At 31.7% G+C, this 12,080-nt stretch overlaps 1 protein-coding gene across 5 annotated transcripts in view; it reads left to right on the forward strand.

Moving 5' to 3' along the window:
- The window catches only part of LOC143042553 (uncharacterized), a 72,434-nt gene that overhangs the window by 41,424 nt on the left and 18,930 nt on the right, over positions 1-12,080 (forward strand). Inside the window, exon 1 of one of the 5 annotated variants that reach the window (XM_076214934.1) lies at positions 786-895. The exons of 3 other annotated variants lie outside the window; for them this stretch is intronic. The gene's annotated coding sequence lies outside the window, so the exon portion shown is untranslated. Of the gene's footprint in view, positions 1-785; positions 896-3,460; positions 3,649-12,080 lie in introns of those variants that run through there. One more of the 5 variants, XM_076214932.1, reaches the window with a different exon arrangement.

Consider the following 12,080-nt stretch of genomic DNA (forward strand, 5'->3'; position numbering starts at 1 on the left):
CTAATTTATACGAAGTAAATAAAGCGTTTGTATTTAAAAATGCCTATTAGATTCATTTTAAAGACATTTTTTGTTATGGCATGGCTATATATTTGAACAGAATTTCAATAGCTACAAGTGCTGATAATAAAATTGAGAATGGAAATGGGGAAAATGTGAAAGAGACAACAATACGAACAAATAGCAGACAACAACCGAAGCCAGTTAGAAAATCCCGCACCCGGAGGTGGTCCTCAGGTGGCCCCTAAATAAAAAGATGTACTAGTTCAGTGAAAATGGACGTCACACTAAACTCCAACATATAAATGAACTAAAGTTAACAAAAAAATATATACAAGACTAACAAAGACCAGATTCTCCTGACTTGAGATAGGTGCCGCATAGTCAGCTATCAACAGATCCAAACTGTCTTAAATGATCACCAGTGCAATTAGCTTGTGTCCGATTTATTCGGATTTATGACATTTTTTTTCAAGATTTTATTCATAACCTCAGCTTAATCAATTTCTGCACCTTATTTTTGGAAAAGCTTGTGTTCAATTTGAAGGTTATAACTACGACCCGGATACACTTACCCAAACGAACAAAAACATAGTGACAGGCAGATGATTATAAAAATGCAACCACGCACTTTTCACAAAGATTTTGTCTATCATACAATAGGAAGCCTTTATACATGTACTTGTCGTGTTCAAACCCATCCCACTTCGTGGTATGTACACATCCTACAGGTTCCTTTGTTGTGTGGTTTTTTTTTTTTTTTGTTATCTGCTCCTTGATAGGTTGATAAATTATCGTATTGTTGGAAAATTGGTTTAAATTTAAACTTTAAAGCTCAATTCAGACAGTTATATTTATAGAAGTTAGCCTTGAATTACAGTAAAAAAGTTTATAGGTAAGCTTTACAACATATGCAAACAATTTATGTCATTATAATTTATATTTTAAAATTTTCTCTAAATTATAAATAAGTATTATATAATAATTGGTAAATATTTTGACAATCGTTATAATGAGTATTATTGATAAAATCTTTATTGTTACAGAAAAATGCAGTTTATTTTATTTCATACAGTTTATATAGGCATAATCTACTGTCAAAAATATTTTAAATGTAATTATTGTTTAACTGTTCTATACTTTAAAACCTTTCTCCTTCAATTTTAAAAGCAGGATTATTTCAAATTTCCCTCCGGTAATATGCGAGGTAATATGCCTAGTAAAGTTCAACAAAATGTCATAAAGTTACGACAGCTGTCAACGTACATTGTACTTCAGAATCTTTATTTGTGTCAAGCTATAGGGGCTAGTACCATAGTTAGTTTAATTAAGATCTAAACTAATATTTATGTTATATTAAAATTTTGTACGGAAGCGTATTAGCGCCACACATTTTTTTTTTTATTTTTCTTCCTATGTTTGCGTTACAACGCAAACCTTTGCGTATAAACCTTTTATTCATTCAGTTTTGTATATATGTCCGTATGTCATTCATTTCGGATGTGATTAACTAGTAGATAAAAAAAGAAACATACATACAAGGCCAAATCATTATAATAAATATGCATAGGAATAATGGAATAATTGAAGTGCAATTATACATAAATTAAGACTGATTTGTGCATCAGAAAAGTTATATAATTTAACAAGAAAATAGATATAGTTTAGTATATAGTCATATTAAAATTGAAAGATCAAAAATAATGTCATACAATTGTGAAACCTCCAAGTCAAATAGACAAAATGATTTTTCTGCTTTAAAATGAATTATTAATAAGGAAACATTTTTTTTAAAATCTCAGAATATGATCAAGATTCTTTGATAGAAAGTCATTGAATTTTCATTTCAATATAATGAAGTATTTTTAAGATGCTTGGGTAGCAATTTGAATAGAGAGAACATAATTTTATTAATAAAACATCTTCATTCTATACATTTATTGCCAAAGGGTAGCTTGTTTGAATGTAACCTACTTTACACAATTCTCAAACGAGAGCTTACTTTGGAAGTATATTTATATTCGGTTATAGCTATATTAGCAGGGTTGATTTTTTTCTTAGGTATAGCCTCAATTTACTCAATTTTCTTTGTAATATATATACTAGTAGTAACTTGGATATCGTTTTTGGGGACCTTTATAGTTTGTTGTTTAGTGTGAGCCAATGCTCCGTGTTGAAGACCGTAATTCGGCCTATGATGGTTTACTTTTACGAATAGTGACTTAGATGGAGAGTTTTCTTATTGGCACTCATACCACATCTTCTTATATTATTCTGCTCATTATTAGTCATTGATATGATCTAATTATTCAAGTAGTTTACTTTGCAATTACTACAAAAGTGATCAATTTTATTATATACAGCCTCCTCCATTAATAACTACTGTTTCCTTTGAATCTTAAATAAGAAATAAGATAAAACAAATGTTTGCGTTATAACGTTTGCGTTATATCGCAAATGTTTGCGTTATAACGCAAAGGTTTGCGTTGTAACGCAAAGGTTTGCGTTATATCGCAAAGGTTTGCGTTGTAACGCAAAGGTTTGCGTTATATCGCAAAGGTTTGCGTTATAACGCAAAGGTTTGCGTTAAACGCAAACATAGGAAGAAAAATAAAAAAAAAAAAAATGTGTGGCGCTAATACGCTTCCGTAATTTTGTCTTGGTAATTCATAATTTTACTATAACAACTTTATGAATTGCCAAAGACAAAATGTTAACATAACAGACCACACTAAAAGATACCAGAGGGAGAGTCAAACTCATAGAAAAAAAATTAACTGACAACGCCATGGCTAAAAATAAAAAGAACAGACAAACAATAGCACAGAGGACACACTATAGAAAACTAAAGACTAAGCAACGCGAACCCCACTAAAAACTTGGGGTGATCACAGATGCTTCGGAAGGGTAAGCAGATCCTGCTCCACATGTGGCATCCATCGTGTTGCTTATGTTATTACAAATCCGGTAAATAGTCTAATTCGGTAGGTTACATTCGTGAAAAGGGAAGGGTATTGTAGTTACGACATAAGGAACATATCCGATATCATCTGTGAAACAGTTATACCATAACGTTTCGTGATGGCGTCCGTAAAATACGAAGGGATTCGTATCTTTAAGGTATTTTAAAGTGAAAATTATTAAAAAAAAATTTGGTTAAAGTATTTTGAAGTTTAAATTTTAATTTATTTTTAAAATTTCTCCTTATGGTAGTTACATTATTTTTGGAATGTTAATTATTGTTGAAGAAGAATGATATATGTGTACAACTTTTAGATTACATAATTAGGCCAATTAACAAATAGACATGTAAGTGCTTAATTATTCTCTTTGCATGTAAATTACGGCTATTGTTAAAGAACCCTATTATGTTTTCCTATTACTCATGGTCACTCATGTGTGAAATTATTAATAGCACCTGTCTCCCATGACTTGATTATTGACCAACGAGTGAAAATAGGTTGTGGTCAAGGGAACGATACAAGATACGTTTTGACTGATGAAAACAGGAGAAAGTTTAGAAATCAGTGATTATGTGACCGCGCCCGCATGAAAACAATTTAGGATTTCAACGGTCACTTTGATTACTCAGTGATTTCCAAGAATAAACATCTTTATTTACTAGAACTTACTCTTGTTTTACACCAGGTAAGTTGAATTATATTCGAATACAAAAAAAAGTTTTTATTTTTGGGTAAAGCTATCATTTTATGAAATTGTAACTTACTATATTTTGTAGATTTTCTTTCGTTTCCATTGTGATTATTTATATGTGTTGGTTACGCTTAGAACGCAACATTTTGATTGATGTAAACAATTGGAGAAGTTGAAATCATCCCTTTGTAAATTTTACGGACGCCGTCACGAGTTGGTTGACCGTTACGGAATAACCGTTTCACAAATTATATCGGATATGTTCCTTACGTCGTAACTACAATCCCCTTCCCTTTCATGAATGTGACCTACCGAATTAGACTATTTACCGGATTTTTTTTTATCACAACACGACGGGTGCCACATGTGGAGCAGGATCTGCTTACCCTTCCGGAGCACCTGCGATCACCCCTAGTTTTTGGTGGGGTTCGTGTTGCTAAGTCTTTAGTTTTGTATGTTGTGTCATGTTTACTATTGTTTTTCTGTTTGTCTTTTTCATTTTTAGCCATGGCGTTGTCAGTTTGTTTTCGATTTATGAGTTTGACAGTCCCTCTGGTATCTTTCGTCCCTCTTTGATAATCATTTCAAGAATTTATTTTATGCAAATCTATCTATTTTTGTTTAGAAACATATACTATATATATATATATATATATATATGGTTGATGTTTAGACGAGTTATATATATATATATACCAGGTGGTCGTGTGGTCTAGCGGGACGGCTGTAGTGCAGGCGATTTGGTGTCACGATATCACAGTAGCATGGGGTCGAATCCCGGCGAGGGAAGAACAAAAAATTTGCGAAAGCAAATTTACAGATCTAACATTGTTGGGTTGATGTTTAGACGAGTTGTATATACATAATGTACACAGCCATGTATCACCATCATTGATGGCGATCCGATGGATAAATCTGTTGTAGAGTTGTCACTGACTCAGACGTACTTATAAATATAATTAAAAACCAATTGTTCAGAGAACAATTGAAGGTCTTTCCACCAATAAGGATCTATTTTGATATGAAAATATTAAAATTCAGTTGAAAATGTCAGTTCCTATGGCTTAATGATGTATAAATATGAATTTTGAGCAAAGGTCAAAATCTAGAACGTCAAATTTACTGATGACCTTGACCTATATTTCAAGGTCATAAACCAGGGACCCCAAATAAAAAGACCCTATGTCTGTAATATGTATAGTTAATGAGTTATATCACTTTACATTTAATTCTTAATATAGGAGGGGCAAAAACTCCCTTTTTATGTCTACACACCCTTTTAACCAAAATATATAAGTTACGACATGTCGCAACTAACAATTTAGTAAAAATAATTTGTCGGTATCTTATAAGGTTAATGAAAATTAGTGAAAATAGGCCAAAATCAAAATTTAGAATATGACCTTGACCTTTGACCTTTACCTAATTTTCATTTTTTTGGACCAATGATCTCAAAACAAAAGACCCTAGGTCTCTATCACTTATGGTTTTCCAGTTTAAAATACATTTCAAAATTTCAAATACAAAAGGGGAACTAACTCTCATATTGAGTCTCTATACGGCTTCGGTCAAAATAAAACAGAACATCCTGAGGATGTAACGAGCAATTTGGTAAAATAAATTTGTCGTAATCTTTTATGGTTGCGAAGGAGTAGTGGCCACAAGAAAAACAGTGTTTGGGGAGATAACTCTTACAACGTAAAGTATTTGGTTACGCAGTGGTCAGTTTTAAAAGTGCATACGCTTTATGATATCATATTCCAAATATCTAAGCGACATCTTTTGAAACATCAATACTACGCAAGAAAAGAATTAGGCGGAAGAATAAAAAAAAAAATAATAATAATAATTAAAAACCAATTGTTCAGAGAACAATTGAAGGTCTTTCCACCAATAAGGATCTATTTTGATATGAAAATATTAAAATTCAGTTGAAAATGTCAGTTCCTATGGCTTAATGATGTATAAATATGAATTTTGAGCAAAGTTCAAAATCTAGAACGTCAAATTTACTGATGACCTTGACCTATATTTCAAGGTCTTAAACCAGGGACCCCAAATAAAAAGACCCTAGGTCTGTAATATGTATAGTTAATGAGTTATATCACTTTACGTTTAATTCTTAATATGGGAGGGGCAAAAACTCCCATTTTATGTCTACACACCCTTTTAACCAAAATATATAAGTTACGACATGTCGCAACTAACAATTTAGTAAAAATAATTTGTCGGTATCTTATAAGGTTAATGAAAATTAGTGAAAATAGGCCAAAATCAAAATTTAGAATATGACTTTGACCTTTGACCTTTACCTAATTTTCATTTTTTTGGACCAATGATCTCAAAACAAAAGACCCTAGGTCTCTATCACTTATGGTTTTCCAGTTTAAAATACATTTCAAAATTTCAAATACAAAAGGGGAACTAACTCTCATATGGAGTCTCTATACGGCTTCGGTCAAAATAAAACAGAACATCCTGAGGATGTAACGAGCAATTTGGTAAAATAAATTTGTCGTAATCTTTTATAGTTGCAAAGGAGTAGTGGCCACAAGAAAAACAGTGTTTGGGGAGATAACTCTTACAACGTAAAGTATTTGGTTACGCAGTGGTCAGTTTTAAAAGTGCATACGCTTTACGATATCATATTCCAAATATCTAAGCGACATCTTTTGAAACATCAATACTACGCAAGAAAAGAATTAGGCGGAAGAATAAAAAAAAAAATTAAAAACCAATTGTTCAAAGAACAATTGAAGGTCTTTCCACAAGTAAAGATCTATTTTATTAAAATATTAAAAATCAATCTAAAATGTCAGTTCCTATGACTTTATAATGTATAAATATGAATTTATAGCAAAGGTCAAAATCTAGAACGTCCTATTAACCTTTGACCTTGACCTCAATTTCAAGGTCACCAACCAAGGACCTCAAACAAAAAGACCATAGGTCTGTAATATGTATGGTTAATGAGTTATATCAATATAGGCATGATTTTAAATATAAGATGGGCGAAAACTCTCATTTATTGTTTACGCACCCTTCCAACCAAAATTTATAAGTTACAACATGTTGCAACTCACAATTTAGTAAAAAGAATTTGTCAATATCTTTCACGGTTGTTGAAAATAAGAGAAAATAAGCCAAAATTAAAAATTTAGAATATGACCTTGACCTTTGACCTTGATCTTATTTTCATTTTTTTGGACCAAGGACCTCAAATCTAAAGACCTTAGGCCTATATCACTGATGGTTTACCAGTAAGAAACGCATATCACTTATATCAAATGCATAAGGGGAAATAACTCTCATATGGAGTCTCCGGATAGTTTCGGTCCAAATGAATATTCTAATCCTGAAGACGTAACGAGCAATTTGGTAAAATAAATTTGTTGTAATCTTTTACGGTTGCGAAGGAGTTGTGGCCACAAGAATAACAGTGTTTGGGGAGATAACTCTTACAACATAAAGTATTTTGTTACGCAGTTGTAAATTTTGAAAGTGTATAAACTATACGACTTCATATTCCAAATATCTAAGCGACATCTTTTGAAACATCAATAATATGCAAGAAAAAAATTTAGGCGGAAGAAAAAAAAAAAAAATAATAATAATTAAAAACCAATTGTTCAGAGAACAATTGTAGGTCTTTCCACTAGTAAAGATCTATTTTGATATTGAAATATGAAAAATCAGTTTAAAATGATAGTTTCTATGGCTTTATTATGTATATATATGAATTTAAAGCAAAGGTCAAAATCTAGATTGTCGTATTAACCTATGACCTTGACCTCAATTTCAAGGTCACAAACCAAGGACCTTAAATCAAAAGACCCTAGGTCTTTAATATGTTTGGTTAATGAGTAATACCACTTTACGCATAATTCTAAATGTAAGATGGACAAAAACTCCCATTTATTGTATGCGCACCCTTTCAACCAAAATATACAAGTAAGGACATGTCGCAACTAACAATTAAGGAAAAAATATTTGTCGATATGTTATACGGTATTTGAAAATAAGTGAAAATAAGCCAAAATCAAATTTTAGAATATGACCTTGACTTTTGACCTTGACCTTATTTTCATTTTTTTGGACCAAGGATCTCAAATCAAAAGACCCTAGGTCTCTATCACTTATGGTTTACCAGTTAGAAACGCATATCACCTATATCAAATACATAAGGGGGAATAACTCTCATATGGAGTCTCCGGATAGCTTCGGTCAAAACTAAAACCTAATCCTGAAGATGTAACGAGCAATTTGGTAAAATAAATTTGTCGTAATCTTTTACGGTTGCGAAGGAGTAGTGGCCACAAGAAAAACAGTGTTTGGGGAGATAACTCTTACAACGTAAAGTATTTTGTTACGCGTTTGTAACTTATTAAAGCGTATAAACTATACGATATCATATTCCAAATATCTAAGCGACATCTTTTGAAACATCAATGCTACGCAAGAAAAGAATTAGGCGGAAGAAAAAAAAAAATAATTAAAAACCAATTGTTCAAAGAACAATTGAAGGTCTTTCCACAAGTAAAGATCTATTTTATTATCAAAATATTAAAAATCAATCTAAAATGTCAGTTCCTATAACTTTATAATGGATAAATATGAATTTAAAGCAAAGGTCAAAATCTAGAACGTCCTATAAACCTTTGACCTTGACCTCAATTTCAAGGTCATGAACCAAGGACCTCAAACAAAAAGACCCTAGGTCTGTAATATGTATGGTTAATGAGTTATATCACTATAGGCATGATTTTAAATATAAGATGGGCGAAAACTCTCATTTATTGTTTACGCACCCTTCCAACCAAAATTTATAAGTTACAACATGTCGCAACTCACAATTTAGTAAAAAAGAATTTGTCGATATCTTTCACGGTTGTTGAAAATAAGAGAAAATAAGCCAAAATCAAAATTTAGAATATGACCTTGACCTTTGACCTTGACCTCATTTTTATTATTTTGGACCAAGGACCTCAAATCTAAAGACCCTATGTCTTTATCACTTATGGTTTGCCATTTAGAAATGCATATCACTTAATTAAATGGAAAAGGGGGAATAACTCTCATATGGAGTCTCCATAAAGCTTCGGTCCAAATGAATATCCTAATCCTGAAGATGTAACTAGCAATTTGGTAAAATAAATTTGTCCTAATCTTTAACGGTTGCGAAGGAGTAGTGGCCACAAGAAAAACAGTGTTTGGGGAGATAACTCTTATAACGTAAAGTATTTTGTTACGAAGTTGTAAATTTTTAAAGCGTATAAACTATACGATACCATATTCCAAATATCTAAGCGACATCTTTTGAAACATCAATAATACGCAAGTAAAAAAATTAGGCGGAAGAAAAAAAAAAAAAAATAATAATAATAATAATAATAATCAGAACAAATTCAATAGGTCTTTCCACGGAAAGGTGGAAAGACCTAATAATAATTAAAAACCAATTGTTCAGAGAACAATTGAAGGTCTTTCCACTAGTAAAGATCTATTTTGAAATATGAAAAATCAGTTTAAAATGTTAGTTCCTATGACTTTATGATGTAGTTATGTCAATTTAAAGCAAAGGTCAAAATCTAGAACGTCCTATTAACCTATGACCTTGACCTCAATTTCAAGGTCACAAACCAAGGATCTTAAATCAAAAGACCCTAGGTCTTAAATATGTTTGGTTAAAGAGTAATATCACTTTACAGGTAAACCTAAATATTAGATGGGCAAAAACTCCAATTTATTGTATGTGCATCCTTTGAACCAAAATATACAAGTCAGGACATGTCGCAACTAACAATTTTGAAAAATTATTTGTCGATATGTCATACGGTATTTGAAAATCAGTGAAAATAAGCAAAAATCAAAATTTAGAACATGAGCTTGACCTTTGACCTTGACCTCATTTTCATTTTTTTGGACCAAGGACCTCAAATCTGAAGACCCTAGGTCTCTATCACTTATGGTTTACCAGTTAGAAATGCATATAACTTATATCATTTACATAAGGGGAAATAACTCTACTATGGAGTCTATGGAAAGCTTCGGTCCAAATGAATTGCCTAATCCTGAAGAAGTAACGAGCAATTTGGTAAAATAAATTTGTCGTAATCTTTTACGGTTGCGAAGGAGTAGTGGCCACAAGAAAAACAGTGTTTGGGGAGATAACTCTTATAACGTAAAGTATTTTGTTACGAAGTTGTAAATTTTTAAAGCGTATAAACTATACGATACCATATTCCAAATATCTAAGCGACATCTTTTGAAACATCAATACTACGCAAGAAAAAAATTAGGCGGAAGAAAAAAAAAAAAATTAAAAACCAATTGTTCAGAGAACAATTGTAGGTCTTTCCACTAGTAATGGTCTATTTTGATATTGAAATATGAAAAATCAGTTTAAAATATTAGTTCCTATGGCTTTATGAGGTATTTATATGAATTTAAAGCAAAGGTCAAAATCTAGAACGTCGTATTAACCTATGACCTTCACCTCAATTTTAAGGTCACAAACCAAGGACCTTAAATCAAAAGACCCTAGGTCTTTAATATGTTTGGTTAATGAGTAATACCAGTTTACGCATAATTCTAAATGTAAGATGGACAAAAACTCCCATTTTTTGTATGCGCACCCTTTCAACCAAAATATACAAGTAAGGACATGTCGCAACTAACAATTTATGAAAAATTATTTGTCAATATGTCATACGGTATTTGAAAAGAAGTGAAATTAAGCCAAAATCAAAATTTAGAATATGACCTTGACCTTTGACCTTGACCTCATTTTCGTTTTTTTGGACCAAGGACCTCAAATCTGAAGACCCTAGGTCTCTATCACTTATGGTTTATCAGTTGGAAATGGATATCACTTAATTAAATGGAAAAGGGGGAATAACTCTCATATGGAGTCTCCGTTAAGCTTCGGTCCAAATGAATAACCTAATCCTGAAGATGTAAGGAGCAATTTGGTAAAATAAATTTGTCGCAATCTTTAACGGTTGCAAAGGAGTAGTGGCCACAAGAAAAACAGTGTTTTGGGAGATAACTCTTACAACGTAAAGTATTTTGTTACACGGTTGTAAATTTTTAAAGCATATAAACTATACGATATCATATTCCAAATATCTAAGCGACATCTTTTGAAACATCAATACTACCCAAGAAACAAATTTAGGCGGAAGAAAAAAAAAAATAATTAAAAACCAATTGTTCAAAGAACAATTGAAGGTCTTTCAACCAATAAGGATCTATTTAGATATGAAAATATTAAAATTCAGTTGAAAATGTCAGTTCCTATGGCTTAATGATGTATAAATATGAATTTTAAGCAAAGGTCAAAAGCTAGAACGTCCATTTAACCTATGACCTTGACCTCAATTTCAAGGTCATAGACTAAACATCTCAAATAAAAAGACACTAGTTCCTTAATATGTATGGTTCATGAGTAAAATCACTTTACGCATAATTCTTAATATAAGAGGGGCGAAAACTCCCTTTTATTGTTTACGCACCCTCGCAACCAAAATTCATAAGTTACGACATGTCGCAACTAACAATTTACTAAAAAAAATTGTCGATATCTTATAAGGTTAATGAAAAAAGGTGAAAATAAGCCAAAATCAAAATTAAGAATTTGACCTTAACCTTTGACCTTGACCTAATTTTCATTTTTTTGGACCAAGGATCTTAAATCAAAAGACCCTGGGTCTCTATCACTTATAGTTTACCAGTTAGAAATGCATATCACTGATCTCATATATAAAAGGGGGGATAACTCTCATATGGAGTCTATGGATAGCTTCCGTTGAAATGAAACAGAACATCCTAAGGATAGAACGAGCAATTTGGAAAAATAAATTTGTCGGTTTCTTATACGGTTGCGAAGCCTTAGTGGCCACAAGAAAAACAGTGTTCGGGGAGATAACTCTTACAAGGTAAAGGTTTTTGTTACACGGTGTCAGTTTCAGAAGCGCATTAACTGTACGAAATCATATACCAAATATCTAAGCTACATCTTGTGAAACAAAAAAACAGCGAAGGAAAAAAATGTTGGCGGAAGAAAAAAAAAAAAAAAAATAATAATTAAAAACCAATTGTTCAAAGAACAATTGAAGGTCTTTCAACCAAAAAGGATCTATTTTGATATGAAAATATAAAGATTCAGTTGAAAATGTCAGTTCCTATGGCTTAATGATGTAAAAATATGAATTTCAAGCAAAGGTCAAAATCTAGAACGTAAAATTAACATATGACCTTGACCTCAATTTCAAGGTCATAAACCAAGGAACCTAAATCAAAAGACCCTAGGTCTGTATTATGTATGGTTCATGAGCAATATCACTTTACGCTAAACTCTAAATATAAGAGGGACATAAACTCCCATTTATTGTCTACGCACCCTTCCAATCTAAATTTATAAGTTA

This window comes from Mytilus galloprovincialis, chromosome 8 (assembly GCF_965363235.1).
Source record: "Mytilus galloprovincialis chromosome 8, xbMytGall1.hap1.1, whole genome shotgun sequence".
In the NCBI taxonomy this organism is placed as follows: Eukaryota; Metazoa; Mollusca; class Bivalvia; order Mytilida; family Mytilidae; genus Mytilus; species Mytilus galloprovincialis.